At 31.4% G+C, this 10,214-nt stretch overlaps 1 long non-coding RNA gene across 5 annotated transcripts; it reads left to right on the forward strand.

The window, feature by feature from the left end:
* The first annotated feature begins 4,270 nt into the window (after positions 1 to 4,270).
* LOC25491612 (uncharacterized) lies at positions 4,271 to 7,187 on the forward strand. Of its 5 annotated transcripts, none has more exons than XR_003011734.2 (8): positions 4,271 to 4,848; positions 5,139 to 5,201; positions 5,358 to 5,456; positions 5,613 to 5,730; positions 6,190 to 6,284; positions 6,450 to 6,564; positions 6,698 to 6,745; positions 6,857 to 7,187. It is a non-coding gene; the product is annotated as an uncharacterized lncRNA (long non-coding RNA). The 5 variants fall into 5 exon arrangements; XR_003011733.2 differs by having other exon boundaries at positions 4,274 to 4,544; positions 4,676 to 4,848; positions 6,190 to 6,564; XR_003011732.2 differs by having other exon boundaries at positions 4,273 to 4,848; positions 5,603 to 5,730; positions 6,190 to 6,564.
* The last annotated feature ends 3,027 nt before the right edge of the window (positions 7,188 to 10,214 follow it).

Raw genomic sequence — 10,214 nt, forward strand, 5'->3', positions numbered from 1 at the left:
AAATGTTGACTATATGCTTACATACATTTTGAAGAAAAGTTGATTTTTTTTTCTTTTAATTTCTTCAAAGAAGTAAAATATAAAAAATGAGACAAGGGAAAGAGAAAGTTGTTGTAGAGAGATAAAAAATACTCATGAGTTTTCAAAATTTCATATTATCGACTTTCTCAAATTGTGGTATAAAAATTTGTTTCCGCATATATAAATACTTAAATTCCACAGGTGGCGCGATGTAAATATATAACGGGTTTATGCATATAAAATAAACAAATATTTAATAAAAATACTACATTAATGTTGATATATTTTATTTAATATATTTAAACATTTCACAACATTATAAATGTATTTATTTTTTTATATAATTCATGTAATGTTATGCAACAGTCTTTTATTAGTCTTTATGAAGTTTTGATTCCCATATAAGAGTTTAGCTTTTTCATCTCCTATTTCAATCTTTTTTAACTTTTGATTCACACTCCATAGAAAGGTCAATTTTGATCATGTGTCTAAATTATTAATGGTGTGACAGAAAACATGTGGACATATTAAATTAGTGACTTGTCTACATATGCTCTAACACATCATTAATAATTTAGAGACATAATTAAAGTTGACTATAAAATGTAGCGATGATCAAGAGTTAGAAAAGGATGAAATAGAAGATTACAAAGATAAATATTAAAATAGAGATACAAAAACTTTAAAAAAAAAAAAAAAAAAAAAAAAGGGTATCAAAAGTGTGCTAACTAACTTTAATGCTCGTAATGAAAATATATGTTTTTTTTTATTTCTTGTATTATAAAATGTCGATATTGTATCATTTTTTATGTGATTTTTTCAATAAAACATGAGTTCCTATGTTTGCAAGATGAATAGTTGAGTGTGTTTATGAGTTTGATGATTTTTTATTTTATTTAATTTTATAAAAAAATTATAAAGAAGGATATTGTTGTTGACATTTTATACAGGGTTATTGCAACTAAATTAAAATACAAATTGTGTAATTTTGTCAAAGAGAAAAGGTAAGAAATAAAACCCAAGATGTAGAGAAAGCAAACTGGAGAACGAAGGAAAAAGAAAGACAATGGACATGGAGGTCGTTGGATTCTTTGACGGTGGCGGTGTGCGGCTAAACAAGGAGGATCCACAATTTAAGCGGTGGAGTCTCTGTTTTTTTTTTTTTATCGATGTGGTGTTTTAGATGAACAACTGTTGTTCTTTTTGCTACTATTCTTCTCTACCCTTCCTTCCCTCTCCTATTTTTATATCAGTAGATGTAGAAGTCTAGAGTTTATATGCCACATTTTTATGAAGAAAATGCCAACTAACTGTACTGGGAACAAAAAAATGAGTTTTTTTTTTTATGAAGTGTTTGTTTGGTTGCGAGCAGAACACATGTGATAGGCATGATTTTCTTTGGTAATATATGAGTGTGAGGGAAAGTATAAGAAAAACGGTTCAAAAATAGAATTTGCATACTCATAAACAAGCATCCAATGTCATGAGTCATACATGTGCCTAATGAAATTAAAAAGAAGGACAAATGAGATGAGAATGAGTTTTCCTAATCAAAGGGTTATTGTGATAGCTTCAGTCCACAATGAAATTGTGTCCACCAAAATATTTAAGTCCCCCAAAGCCATTTCTTCTCCTCCCTTCTAAACTCCCAATCATTCTTCAAAAATTTCAAACTTGACATTAGATATTTACTAAAATCAATAATTGGATGCGAGTCTAAGCTTATAGCATTACATTTCTTATGATAGCAGTAGATAGATAAAGAATTATGTTGGAGAAATTTAATTGTAGACATACTAGTGTAAAAATGTCATTAGTTGAAGCTTCAATATACTCCAATGCACAATGTATTTGGTTGAGTAATGCTCATTTGACCGAAGAATGGTTTATAATTTCTTTAGTATTTTATTTGTTACATGAATGGGGACGCAATGCATTAGATTCTTAGTATTGAAAGAAACATTATGGTGTCTCAATATGCATTAATTTTCTAACTAAATCCAATTCTCAATTGTCTTCCTATAACTTCCCTCTTTTCACTTAATCAAAAGAGGAATGATAGGAACACTCTCTTCAACATTCATTCTCTTATTGCATGAAACCATTGTATGACCCACCACTTTGAGTGGAATCCATTCCCAAAGCATGCGACTCGTCATGATTTAAGCCATTAAAAAAGTGAGTGGTAGAGAAAGTGTTGAAAATAGAGTGTTGCTAGAACTACTCTAATCACGATAAATCATGAGCCCGCACGAAAAACAACCACTTTTGTATCAGGATAATTCAACAACGAAATACATAGTTGACAATGTGGATAAGATTCTAAGCTTTGTTTGCTTTCTCAACTTCGAAGAGCTAGAATTTTTCAACTTTGGAAAGTATAGTATTATTAAAGTCACTCATTATGTCCATCTAAAATATCTTCGACCTGCTTTAACCGTGAATGAGCGGTCGCACATTGTGAAATTTTTTGTTGACGAATGTAGTATTGTAAAGTTATATCTCTTTCAGGCTTATCGAGGAAACCTTGCCCATACACTCCACTAAGTAGACTATGCATATCAAAGTTAATTGTATTTGACAAATATGTTTCACCAAAGAAATCCTTCACGCATCAACCATAAAAAAATGCACAACAAGAAAACAACACAGCACAAGGCAACCAAAGATAGTTTGCATTGCAAACCAAGCGAATGAGCTCATGTGGTTAATGAGATAATTCATTAAGGATAAATCGTTTAAGAGAACCCGAGTTCAATTCCTATGTGGAATAATTTTTGGTCATGCCATTCTCAATTCTCACCTCACGTAGGAAAAAAGTTAGTTTACATTTCTAAAAGTTAGAAGCTTCTAAAAATGTGAGTAAAACCCACACACGAAAGTGGATTTTAGCTTTTCACTAAAGTTATTGTTGAGTAATAAACAGTGCAAAAAAAAAAATTATTAATCCAAATCCAATGTTTCTCAAAGTCAATAAATAACACTAAAAAGTTGATATGAACGTCAAGAAACAAACATAACAAATTATCATTTAGGGTGTTTTTCAAAAAATAATTTTATCATGTTGAGTCTGGGCTCCGCCAACAACATTTTACATCATGTATAGGTCCTTTTCTGTTTGACCAAAGAAGCATGCATAGGTTTGAAATTTGCGAAGGAGAAATTTTGAAACCCTACGAGTCCAGAAGTTGCAACATTTTCCGATCTAAAAATGGGAATACAAATTACGATTTTATTAGAACAATTGAGTTGGTAACTAAGCAAAGAGAAAAGTAATGAAGTATGATGCACTCCGCAAACAGAAATATTTTGATCTTCTAACAAAGAAGGAAGAGATAGAATGAAGATTTTATTTTGGCTGAAGTGGTGGAGTTCTTTTATTGATATGGTGGTGTATTGAGAGGAACAAGTGTTTTTATACTAGTAGAATTATAGGCTATATGTCACAAATAATGGCTTGATGCCTTTCTCATTGTTATTCCTTGTGTATATATAGAGGTTACAAGGCTATACATATAATTACACTACATAATTACATATAATGGAAACAAATCAATTTTTGATTTATGTCCTTATTTCTAGGAACAAACTAACAAATATATCAAATCAACTCCTTATTCACACTATAGACCACTTTTTGGTGAAGAAGTTAGTAGAAGAGAGGCAGAGATTAGGTGAGAATGGAGAAGAAAATGAGATTTTGATTTTTTGTTTGTTTTGTAGCAAGCATAACAAAATTGATATGTATGATTTTTTTTTTTGGGTAATGTGAGTGAGACTGGATCAAAAATAGAATGTGCACCATACTCACAAACAAGCATCCAATGCCATGTTCCATGTGCTAATTCAAATTCAAAAGAAAAACATAGATGAGGATAAGCTTGGTAATCAAAGGGTTTTTATGATCGTTTCTGTCCACAATGAACATGTGCCGGTGGACGAACAAGAGACCAGATTAATTACTCCCTCGGTCCCTAATCAAAGTAGAATACACACTCACAAACATGCATCCTATGCCTGAGCCATTTTCCTAATCAAATTCTAAAGAAGGACAAATGAGATGAGGACGAGTTCCCATAATCACTACTACACATATGACCTTTTGCAACATCTTATATGTGACATTTTTTAAAAAGTGTTACATCACTACAACAATTATTTTTCAATATTATAAAAATAACATTTAAACTTCAGATTTATTTCACCCGAAAAAGGTTTTTTAATACTATTTAATTAGTTTAACTTTTATAGATTTATAGAACTTTATTTTTCATTTCAGATATCTCTCTCATAGAATCACTTTATCCCAAAATCGCTTTGTCAAAATTGCTTAATCAAAATCTCTTCATGACATCTCCTCATCAGTTTCATTTCAATCACACTCACATCTTCATCACAATCGCTCCTCTTCGCAATCCCTTCATCGAAATTGTTCTGGTTAACTTCTTCATCGCAATCTCATTCTGTTCCAATCGCTGAGTAAGAATTTGGATTTTTTGGGTTAATTCTTCTGATTTGATGAGGTAATTTTTGATGTTTAAGTTAAGGTGATGTGATAATAAATCCAATTTATAACTTGATATTTCTAGGTTTATTTGATTTGATTTGATTTTAAGTTGATTATTAACTTTGGTTAAGAAATTTACTTTTCTAGGTTAAGTTGATTCTGATTTGATGCAGTTGACATTTTCTAAGTTAAGTTGATTCTGATTTTTGATGTAATTGAGATTTTATCGAATTCGGTAACCACCGCCATCAGAGCATCAAGAATGCAGCGACATTGAACTTCCAATTGCAGTTGAAGCTTGTTCATTATTCTTTAGCAAGGTATTATTGTGCTGCCTATCAGGTGTTCGATAATTTGACGCAATGAAATTTGACTATGTTTTGCAATTGTGTGCTTATTTAGGAAAGAGGACTGGATGGTAGAAGTAGAACTTTTTGTAAAAACATATGCTTATTTACTTATTTATAGATTTCTCAATTGGGATTATGATGCCTAAGGAAGCTATTTGTTCCTAAATTATGTTTTGCCTTTTGAGACTATTGTGTTTTGTTGTTTACCATTTAATCTACCATATTAGGTGGCTTAATCTTTGTTTTTGAATTATTTGCAGATCTGCCAATGACTTCAAGCGTGATTGATGGCTTGCACCAAGATGGGAACAGTGGCATCTGAGGTATAAACTTCCACTTTGATTGGTTTTAAAATGATTCCTTTTACTATGTGCATGGTCCAATGCTCATCTTTCTTTCCAAGTTATTTGCAAATATTGCAAATGTTAATGTTCCATTGTCATGAAGTGATTGATAAAACAGTTCAATTTCAATCTCAGTCTTGGTGTCGCTAAGCCAATGAAATGAGATACTGCATTCTTTGTGAATCAATGCTTGTTTGAGTCCTTTCTGCCAGGGACTTGTTTTGTAGCCTAGAGGTACCATTCTTCCCTTCCTTAGACTACAACTGTCATGACATTTTTCTCTCCCTCCCTTAGTTCATTAATTTTTACATGTTGTTTTTCTTGAGTTTTCCTATGCTTTAGTTTAATATATTGCTATTACTTACTAATATGTCTGCTAGTTTTTTGCAGGATTCAGAAAAAGAGGTACAAGTCATCTATTTGGTGAAAGTATATGTGATTTTGGCATGTCCTGCGTTGGGAAGATATATCAATAGATGTTTCCCTATTCCTACCATCAAAGTTACTTGTGAGTATTATATTTGATCCACTCTGTCACATGAATAATTATTAATGAGTTTATTCTATTTATCAGCTTGAGTCTATTACAAGAAAATAGCTTGCTTGACACTTCACAGTAACATAGATCATTGTAAGTTCTAATTATTTAGGGGACACATGATTTCGCTAAAGAACAAATGACTATTAGAAAGAAAGCATTTTCAGTAATGGTAGAAGTTTTTGAGAGACATGGCGCCACAACCTTGCATACACCTGTCTTTGAATTGAGAGAAGCTCTCATAGGAAAATATGGAGAAATAAAGTTGGTTTATGATATTGCTGATAAGGTTTTATCGGTTATTTACTTCTTAACTACTTAAGTTGTTTTAAGAATATTTGGGAGAAATATTTTTTTACAGCATTCAAATAAATGAAATTTTTCAACATTTTTTTCTCTATAAGTGAAACAAGTTGTTCATGAATCTAGATTTCTGCTTTTTAAGCCAGACTGCCATTAAGGATTTTGAGGTTGTTAGAATTTTGACTTAATTAGTTGATGAGCTGAACATTGGCGATTTGGAGGTAAACTTTTATAACATTCCTGCTACAAAAATTATTGGTTTTCTGAATTTGTAGAACCATTTAGACTGTTTCCCGAGTTCATGATTTGATATATCTATATCTGTAATTTTTCATAGTCTGTCTATACTTATTTTGTGAGCATTAATTAACATAGCACAATATCAGAATATGTATTCTTCCCTGGAACCATCGATCGGATTATCATGGTATCTGGTGCAATCAAATGAAGTACTAAGAGCTGACAGCTATAGAGCTCATTATTTCAAAGTTGCTTAGTGGGGTAATAACCATGATATTGATTCAATTAGTTACTAGAATAAAAAATATGATATTGATTCAATTAGTTACTAGAATAAAAAATGTCTTGCATTGCTGGCTTTTGAGCCTAATTTCCTTGTGTTACGTTTTTGAAGGATGGCTGAACAAATTCCACACGGTGTTGCTCAAAGCCTCATTAACGGGTTAATTCATTTTCAACCCTTTATCAATTTTTTTCTTCTTTTAAAGTTAAACTAGTTAAACCAATGATATATATAATACAAGCTTGTTTGCTGACATTTTTCTTTTCATAGGTTGGCTTCTGTTGCCTTACGTGAATTTGGAAGGATTAATAATGTGAAAGATGAATTAGAAAGTCTTACGAAGACAGTTGAATCCATCAGAGCTGCGCTCCTTGATGCTGAGAACAAACAAGAGAAAAGTCTTTGTGTACAAAACTGGGTTACAAGGCTCAAAGATGTGCTTGTTGCTGCAGATGATTTGATAGATGAATTTCTCCTTGATACTTTTGGTGCTTTTAACTACAGTTTGTCTATATTAGGAATTGATTTCAATTTATGTATAGTGATCTTAATATTAATAAGAATTTGAGATTGAATCAATTGTTTGTGTTTTACTGATTGATCTACCCAGTCTTCACTATTAAGTAACATTTATGCAACAGAATTTTCAGCGATTCCAATTAAAACTGTTAGCTACAGATTGGCTACCAATTAGCTTCAAATTAGTAACATTTATGTAACAGAATTTCTGCAATTGCAACCTAAACTGTTAGCTATAGATTGGCTACAAATTTGCTACTAATTAGCTACTAAATGAGTAACAATTTTTAGGTGCTGCAAGTTTTACTCTCAAATGTTACTGAAATCATTTAGTAACACGGGCTTTACCTAACATTTGTCAAATGTTACAAGATCTAAATAGTAACAGTTGTTTTTGATTTAGTTACAATTTTGAAGTGTTACTAAATCTTATATATGTAGTAGTGAATCAATGGCTACAAGATGATTTCGAGCATGGTGGAAGAGCTGTAACTTTCCTATTCTAAATGGCATCCTAAATAGTTATAACAATTTAGCATATCCAAAGTTCAAACAAGCAAACTTGTGCGTATTTACACCAAAAGTTTTAGCTTTCAAAAAAACCAGAGGACGTAAACGTAGGATTAAATATTTGTAGCAACTTTACACAAATCTATCCTAAAATTCTAACAGAGAGATGGCAGGATGTACTCAGATTGATCTGCCAGACCAAAAGGAGCGTAAGGCATAGCCCCTTTCCTACAGCAACGGTTGATAATTCCCTTCCACTTTATGTAGAAATATATTAGAAAGCTGAATCTATATTGCCACAAATGCCACTGTTGTAGAATTCTTTAGGACATTTATTTGCATAACAATTAGATTTGGGAAGTTTGTGTATTTCAATTTCATTGTTACCTACCTAGCTATAATAGAATTCAATTTACAATACCTCTTATTGGGAAGATTCAGAATAATAATTAGCATAAATAATCAAGTATTTGTACTTTTGTAGTGTTGATTGCTTACAATAAAATATCCAGATTCACTGTTGTAACTGCATCACACGGTTGAATGCAGAATATACTGTGAGCCAATAATTTTATATCAAACAACTCGACGACACATTCACCAAATTGGCTTAGATTAGGCAGTCAACATCAGTGACTTTAACATGACAAGGTATTCGATTCCACATAACATCTAGCATTACTAGCGTCACATTTCAAAATAAATGTACACATAAAGATGACATACAATCCCTTATCTGAAGTTGTATTTGAGCTGAATTTCACAATTCGTATCAAACTAGGTCACCAGTCTGACAGCAATTCGAGTTTCGTTCGCATGGAAGAGTTGCATTATTGTATGTTTACTGCAAAAGGTATGCATTTTCACAAATACTATCATCCATGTTATAGCAACTCAACATAGAAGCGATCGAACCTCTTAATGGTCCAATTTGTCAAAACACCGCTGCAGAATGAATACCTAGGAAAGGGTCTTGCTAGCAAGGATCTGATGCCAAGACGAATGAAAGTATGGAACTTGGAACTGGGCGAGGTGATATCTCTTTTTGAACTGACTCAATGGAGATTTACTGGAAATTTTTACCAAGTTCTTGATTGTGCCAATGTCCTATAATGCATACTGGTGTATAGGTGTCATGAGTTAAAGCTTCAATATATTTCAACTTACAATTACATTAGATTGAAGCAACCAATTTTTCCTTTTTTAGAATGAATGTTGGTTGAATGTTTTTATTGTTTTACATCAACGGGAAGGCATTGTATTAGATTCTTGGGTATAAAAAGATGCATTATGCAGTCTCAGTATGCCATACTTATTTAATAGAGAAGTCTAATACATGTTTATTACAAACATCAAAATAAATCATAAGTCTGAATGACTCGTAATGAATTATATCTTAAATTAGACATCAACATACACAAAGAACTAGTATATAGTGCATCAAAAATGGAGGAAGAATGTAAGCGAATACTCTTTCAAATTTTCGATACACGGTAAAAAAAATGTAAGTCTTAAAGCAAAGAAATGCAAGTTATAGATAGCAAATTCTTAATGAAGTTACATTTACAAACATTGCACTTAGGCTTTCAATTAATCTATAGAGTTGAAAAGAACATCATAAACCCGGTCGATATTATCACCACTCGCCAACTCCCAACACATATCAAAGCCAAACACCAACATTTTCTAGATAAGGAAACTAAACAAACATATTTCTCTAATCTCTATAAGGATTGGGATTGTGTGATTTTGTGGAAAAACAGTCACCCAAAATAAAGACAAACCTTGTCCCTCTTCTATATTACTCTCTCTCTCATCTTTCTTATCATTTCTCTTTCATTTTTCTCTCTTATAAAACACTTTAAAATACATTAAAGTCACCATAATTTTTTATCTACAAAGTCACAATCTCAATCCCGGATTATCCAATGTCACTTCGAAATAATCTTGAGAAGAGAATTCCAACACTCTAAAGGTAGAAATAAAATGTATAGTTATCAGTGTTATCCGTGTTGATTTCATCTATGATTAAATAGCTTCAATATATCCAACAAATCAAATAAAAAAAGAGGCAAAGAACAAAACCTCATAAGTCCTCTTTTTTCTTTTCTTTTTCTAACTAAATACAGTTATCAATTCTCTTCCTATAACTCCCCTTTTTCCACTTATCCAAAAATCCCTACTCTACAAAGAATATGATGAAGACTAAAAAATCAATTTGTACAAAGCTAACCAAAACAAATGACAAATTTCTAAACAAAAGTACCAATAATTACAACAAAAAAAAAACATGAGCATATCCAACCAAAATAAATGAGAAAGAAGAAAAATCAGTAAAATCAAGCAGATGAAAATAATTCAGAAACATGGAAGAAAACTATGTAGTGGATATCAGCTAAGAAGGAAGAGAAAAACAATTTCACGTCAATTCCTTATTAATGAAACAATTTCTTTCATATTTCTGCAAACACTTGTATTGATATTTATGAGATAACGTGACATTTTTCATACAAAAATTAACAAATACTCCAAGTTTTCACACTTACGTATAAGAAATAAATTTACGGAAGTGTAATATTTAAGAGTGTTTTTATTTACT

The sequence above is a fragment of the Medicago truncatula genome, chromosome 4 (assembly GCF_003473485.1).
Source record: "Medicago truncatula cultivar Jemalong A17 chromosome 4, MtrunA17r5.0-ANR, whole genome shotgun sequence".
Lineage (NCBI taxonomy): Eukaryota > Viridiplantae > Streptophyta > Magnoliopsida > Fabales > Fabaceae > Medicago > Medicago truncatula.